Here is a 6,889-nt window from a genome sequence, read left to right on the forward strand (position 1 = left end):
GGAGGGTACAGTTTAAGCGGTAGAGCATGTGCTTAGCATGCATGAGGTCCTGGGTTCAACCTCCAGTATCTCCTTTAAAAATAAACAAATAAACCTAATTACCACTCCCCCCCAACAAAAAAAGAAAAATAAACAGAATAGTTCAGCCTGACCTTTTTCTTTCTTTAATATTATTTCTAGGCTCATCTGTTAAGGAAATAGAAACAAGGCCTGGAGCATAATAGAGACTCAGTTGACATTTGTTGACTGAACAAATAAATGGAGGCTTTTGCAAGGCTTTTGATAAGGTCTTTTATGACCTTGTTGATAAAGTGATAGCACAATGCTGGATTCAAGGGCAGTTAGCCGGGTTAGAAGAGTCCAGAATGTGTCTGGAGGCTGAGTCCTAATGCTGCCCCCCAACCCCCCAGAAAGCTCTCCACAACACAGATGCGATATACCGAACAGGCTCTTTGAACAGCGCTGGGCAGATGCTGAAGGATGGAATCCAGATCGACAGACCTGTCTTAGCAATTTTCAAAACCTCCTTTCCCTTCCCACCCCAGATATAATCAGTACCTGCTCATTGTAGGCAATTTGATAAATATAGGAAAAGTAAGGGGAAAAAAAAGAATTCATGTTCTCCTTTCACCCAAATATAACTATAAGCAGATAAGGTAGAGCGTCTCCAGAGAAAGAGAACCAGGCAAGGCTTTCTTGACATAAGAGAAGCCATTTTTGGCTCAAGCCATTGTGTGATCTAAGCCTGGCCGAGATGCTTGCCTTTGAACAGGTCTCAGTAATTAATGGGCTTAAGGGAACGAAAGAATACAGGTAAGAGAAGTAACAATAGCAAAGACAGCGTGTCAGTTGTAAAGACTCCCAGTTCTGTTTCAAAGGCAAAGATGAGTCTGAAGTGCTCAATCAGCAGATCAGCTGGAACCAAGGGTCGATGATGCTGACCTTTTCTGACCCTTGTGACTTCCATCAGCTAAAGCTTGGACTCTGTTGACGGCCCAAGCCCCTTCATAAACTTGCACTGTGCCTTTAGCTTGAGACTTCTCCAATTTTGTGATGGGAGACACTGCTTTGGGAAACATCCGCGTGTTCTCCTTACTTGCTGCAAGAATGAATCCTTCCTTCTCCCAAGAGAAGTTGTGTCTTTTGGCTCAACACCTACCAACAAGTGGACCCAGTTTTCCAGTAACATAATCACAGCTAATACGTTGGTGTATTTCTTTGCAGTATTTAATATATATGCATTTTTATCTAAATAAGTTAATTTTATAGCCTCTCTTCACTTAAACTAAATTCTTTTAAGGTGTAATTTGCAATGATTATATAACATTACATCAGATCTGTGCTGGCTCTGCGTGTGTTCATTTGTTGAACCGAAACAATAGCGGTCACATTAATAATATCATATTAATATTTTATTTTAATATTTTATCTTAATATGGTACTATTAATCTTAATATTTAATTTAATAATAAAATTAATAGATTAAGATTGAATTAGATATCAAATAGTAAATGAAATAAATTATTAAATATTAAATACTTGTATGAGATATTATCACTATTCCCATTTTACACATGAAGAAACTGAGGCATAGAGAGTTTCACTTGCCCCCAAACACCCAAATACTACGTGCTGGGGGCAGGAATTTCTCTCACTTCTGAAGTCAGTTTGGATAGTTCACATTTATTAAATGGATCATCTGGAAAAAAACTAGATTAACTTCCACATCATTCTTAGTTCAAATTCCAGATGAGCCAAAAGCTTTAAAATATAGACAAAATTGTAAACATGCAAAAACAGTCATTCTCAATGCTGGCTGAGCTTCAGAATCACCCCAGGAATTTATTTAAGAATTACCATAAAAAAGAATAAAATTTTGCCATTTGACGCAACATGGATGGACTTGGAAGGCATCATACAAAGTAAAATAAGTCAGACAGAGAAAGACAAATACTGTAGGATATCATTTATATGTGGAATCTAAAAAATACAACAAACTAGTGAATATAACATAAAAGAAACAGACTCAAAGATGTAGAGAAGGAACTAGTGGTTACCAGTGGGGAGAGGGAAGGGGGAGGGCCAAAGGGGGAGGGGATTAAGAGGTACAAACTATGTATAAAATAAGCTACAAGGATGGATTGTACAACACGTGGAATATAGTCAATATTTTATAATAACTATAAATGGAGTGTAACCTTTAAAAATTGTGAATCACTATATTGTACACCTGTAACTTATATAGTATTGTATATCAACTATACTTCAAAAAAAATTACCAATGTTTGGGTCCCATCCCAAGCTACTTAAATCAAAATCTCTGGAGGTAAGGCCTAGACACTCATAATTTTTAAAAGCTCCCCTAATAATTGGAATGCAGCCAGGACTGAGAAGCATTGATCAAAAGAAAAAAAAAGTTTCTAGATTAAGAAAAAAAGTCTGGGAAAAGAGAAAGCTTTTCTATGTATTATATAAAACTCCAAAGTTCAAAAGAAAAAAGGTGAATGGGGGAAGGGTATAGCTCAAGTAGTGGAATGTGTGCTTAGCATGCAAGAGGTCCTGGGTTCAATCCCCAGTACCTCCTCTAAAAATAAATAAAAACATAATTACCTCACCCCCACCAAAAAAAAAAAAATTAAAAAAAAGAAAAGAGTGATAAATTCAGTGTTGAGGAATTACTGTCGAATGGGTCTGGAGCTTCAGTTCAGGAAGATGCAGAGTTCTGGAGATGGATGGTGATGATGGTTGCACTTAATGTAAATACACTTAATGCCACTGAACTATATACTTAAAGCTAGTTACAATGATGAATTTCATGTTGTTTATACATTTCCGCAATCAAAAACTGCATTACAAAAACCATCATCGGCACAATCAAAATATAAGCAACAAATTGGAAAAAATAAGGTAACCCATCATAAAAAGGGACTTAACATAAAAAGCTTCCACATGTCAATACGGGAGAGAGCCACCCAGTGTAAGAATGGACAAAAGAGATGAACAGTTTACAGAAAAGAAAATACAAAAGGTTCTTAAGCACATGAAAAAAAAAACAAAAACATCCTCACCAATTGTAAGGGAAAATGAAATTAAAACTACATTAAAATATCATTTTCACTTAGACTGAGAAAGGTAAAAAAAAAAAAAGTTGGACACCTCCATGTTGTTAAGGAGTTAGGAAACAGTCACTCTTATTCTTTGCTGGTGGGGGTGTAAATGGGTACATTTTCTATGGCGGGCCTGTTTGGCAACATCTTTTGCAGTCCCCAGTATGCACACAGTTTGCTCCCATAATTCCACACCTAGGAATTTATTCTCTAGAAACATTTGTATACAGAATAGCATACGTGTATGATTAGTAACTGAAATATTATTTGAAAGAGCAAAAGAGGGATCCAAACATGCACCAAAGGAAGACTTGTCAAATACATTTTGATACACCTATTTTGTGTACTTTGGAGTACCCTGTGGGATATTGGGAAAAAATAGGGCAGATCTATATATGCTAATATGGAATGCTTGTCACTATGTGAGAATAGCAAGAGAAAAGGTAAAAATAGACATAATTCTCTGTATAAAAGAAAATGGTGGGAAAAAAGTAGCCTCTGAAAAGAGAACTGGGATTTAAAGAAGACATCGTATACACTGTAAATTGACAATATTTAAATTAAAAAAATTTAAAAAAAAGACGACCTTGTGTGCTTCTAAAAATATTGATTGGAGTTCCCTCCAGACATGTGCCCAGGAGTGGGCTTGCTGGGCATTTATGTGGAAGGAACTCTAATTTGAAAAGATATGTGCACCCCAATGTTCATAGCAGCACTATTTACAATAGCCAAGACATGGAAGCAACCTAAATGTCCATCAACAGATGACTGGATAAAGAAGTTGTGGTATATTTATACAATGGAATACTACTCAGTGATAAAAAAAGAATGAAATAATGCCATTTGCAGCAACATGGGTGGACCTGGAGATCATCATTCTAAGTGAAGTAAGCCAGAAAGAGAAAGAAAAATACCATATGATACCACTCGTGTGGAATTAAAAAAAAAAAAACAGGGAAAGGAAAAAAGGGACACTAATGAACTCATCTACAGAACAGAAACAGAGTTGCAGACTTAGTAAACAATCTTATGGTTATGGAGGGGGAAGGGGATGGGAAGGGATAAATCTGGGAGTTAGAGATTTGCAGATGATAACCACTCTGTATAAAAATAAACAGATTTCTACTGTATAGCACAGGGAACTATAGTGAATATCTTGCAATAACCTTCAATGAAAAATAATATGAGGACCAACATATGTATGCATATGCACGACTGGGACACTGTGCTGTACACAAGAAATAGGCACATGTTAATAAACTGACTATACTTCAATTAAAAAAAACAGTTTCTTGGCTAAGAAAAAAAATTTTTTTAACTTAAAATATTGATTTAAAAAAAAACCCTAAGAATGTTTAACCTTTCCAAAAGAATTCTTTCCTCTTGAAATAAACTTCCACTGGAGAGGAAAAGAATGGTATAAAATAGTACCTGGAAGAGACAAAGTGTCAAGGGTTTGTTGTCGTGGGTCTGGCTGCTTTTAAACTGCTGGGTGAGCCTTGGTATGTTCGTGTGATGTGGGGATAACATTGCTAGAAAGGAAGAGGCTCCTGGAGCCAGTTACCTGGGGAGTGAACTCAGGATCACACAGGAGGCCTTAGATTTGGACAGGAGCAGACCCACCTCCTTCCCTGAGCTGGAAGAGGTAAGGGGCTGATTGGTCCCTAGAAAGATGAAAATGGGTGTATGGGGGTGGGGTTGAGGGAGCTCCAGTCTCAGAATCTGTTTTCTCTGGAAGATATGAGATGAGTTATCTGTGCCTCATGAGGGAGGAGATGGTGGCCCAGGGGCATGAGGAGAGTGGTTAAAATTCAAAGCAGGGGGGGGGTTATAGCTCAAGGGGTAGAGTGCAATGCTAACATGCATGAGGTCCTGGGTTCAATCCCCAGTACCTCCTCTAGGAAAAAAAAAAGAACCTAAATACCTGCCCCCCCATCACTGCCAAAATAAAATAATTAAATAATACAATAATAAAGAAATAAAATATATTTTAAAAAATTCAAAACAGCTTGTGAAAGCAAGCGAGCCATTAAGGAGGCTCAGAAGATAACAATGGGCAGCTTTGAGGGCCTCATAAAACCTGCAGTGATGGGCAGCCTGTGCCGCTGAAGTTCCTCTAGGCGTTTTCGGCAAACCTTTGTCACTGGGCAGAGGGCCAGAGAAAGGGAGGGGCTGGAGGATTGGAAGTGTCACACTTGGATGGGGTCTGAGGCCCAGTGCAGGGGCGGAGTGCAGCTATGTCCTGTTTGTCTCCCCAGGGACCGAGACTCCCTCTCACACTTAGATCCTATCCCACCCCAGGGCCCCACTTCTCCAGGTCCCCAGGCCCTGACACGATCATGCAACACACCCACAGAATGTTTCCCGAATGACTCATTGACCCTGCAAAGACAAAAACAAAAACAAAAACAAACAAAATCCAAGCCTCTCAATTTATTAAAGTGTAAGGAGTCTTTTATCCCCAATGGTATTATCCGGTTTATTTACCTAATTTGTTCACCAGTCTTGTTTGCTGTTTCCAAATTCAAAAGCCACCCTCGAAGAATATTGAAGAGCTCTGTTTTTAAATGTGCTCTGGGCTATGATGACGATGGCAAATCCTTCGCAGGAGTCCAAGCATCTTCTCTCTCCCTATAAACATGTTCATCACGGAGATTTCACCCTTTAATAACGCACTATTGCCTACCTTTCTCCCAAAGTGTGTGTGTGTGTGTGTGTGTGTGTGTGTGTGTGTGTGTGTGTGTGTGTGTTTTGTGGGAGCGGTATGGGAGGATGATTCTGCAGAGGAAGAGGGGTCACATGCCCCTGGCAGGGGAGACACTTTGTTACTGACTCCTCTGCGGTGGCGGCTTGCAGCCCAGAGAGGCCGGCAGGCACGCAGTTTGCAAGGCGTGAAGAGGGGAGGCTCTTAGAAGTGACTTGGAGATCACTGTGTGTCTCCCCTAACTGGAGGGGGCCTATCTTGCTCTACTGTGGTTTTTCTCTCACCTCCAGAAGAATTTACCGAGCCTCAGAGAAATTCTCATTTGTTCAGCCATTCATGCAACAGTACTTAAGCAGCCACCGCATGCCAGCCCTGTGGAAGGAGGAAGAGAGCGGTGCCCGAGTCCCCGACACTCCAGAGACGGCCCATGGACCAGTGCTTTCAGCTCCAGCTGGTTCAAGGTCCCACGGATGCCTTTGGATATTATCATTTGAATACCAGGATTAAAAACTCACTCCTGAACCATGAGCGAGTGAAAGACAGCAGTGCCCTCAGGGACCTGACACAGTGCACGTGCCAGGCAGCACGTAGCTGCTAGGGCAGGATGGAGGCGTTGCTATGGCAATGGCCCAGGCAGCCGTTCCTCTCACAACCCCTAGTTTCCTTTCTTTGTAGCCATTTATTCTAAGGAGACATGTGCATAAACGTCTCTCCTCCACCTCACCTCTGGGGAGCTACAGAATGAAGGGGGAATTGTTGGCAGATGGGGTGGGGAGAGGTTGATAGTAGCCCAACACAGCTGGAGGTGGGGGTGGGATGGGGAGGCAGGGCTCCCAGCAGACCAGTGGGACAGTGGCTCTCACCAGACTCACAGCTCTGCCACTGTGGCTGCAGAAGCCTCTCAGAGAGATCACATTACATCACACCCACTGCCGGCCCCTTTCCCTGCCCCCACAGGCTGCCTGGCATTTAGGAACAAGGCCGGGCAGAGCAGGATTGCTGTGGTTAGGCCTCGCTCAGTTCCCCAGAAGTCAAGCTCAAGGGTCTGGCACCTTGAGGCAAAGCAGAATGGTAGAGA

Source organism: Camelus ferus, chromosome 15 (assembly GCF_009834535.1).
Source record: "Camelus ferus isolate YT-003-E chromosome 15, BCGSAC_Cfer_1.0, whole genome shotgun sequence".
In the NCBI taxonomy this organism is placed as follows: Eukaryota; Metazoa; Chordata; class Mammalia; order Artiodactyla; family Camelidae; genus Camelus; species Camelus ferus.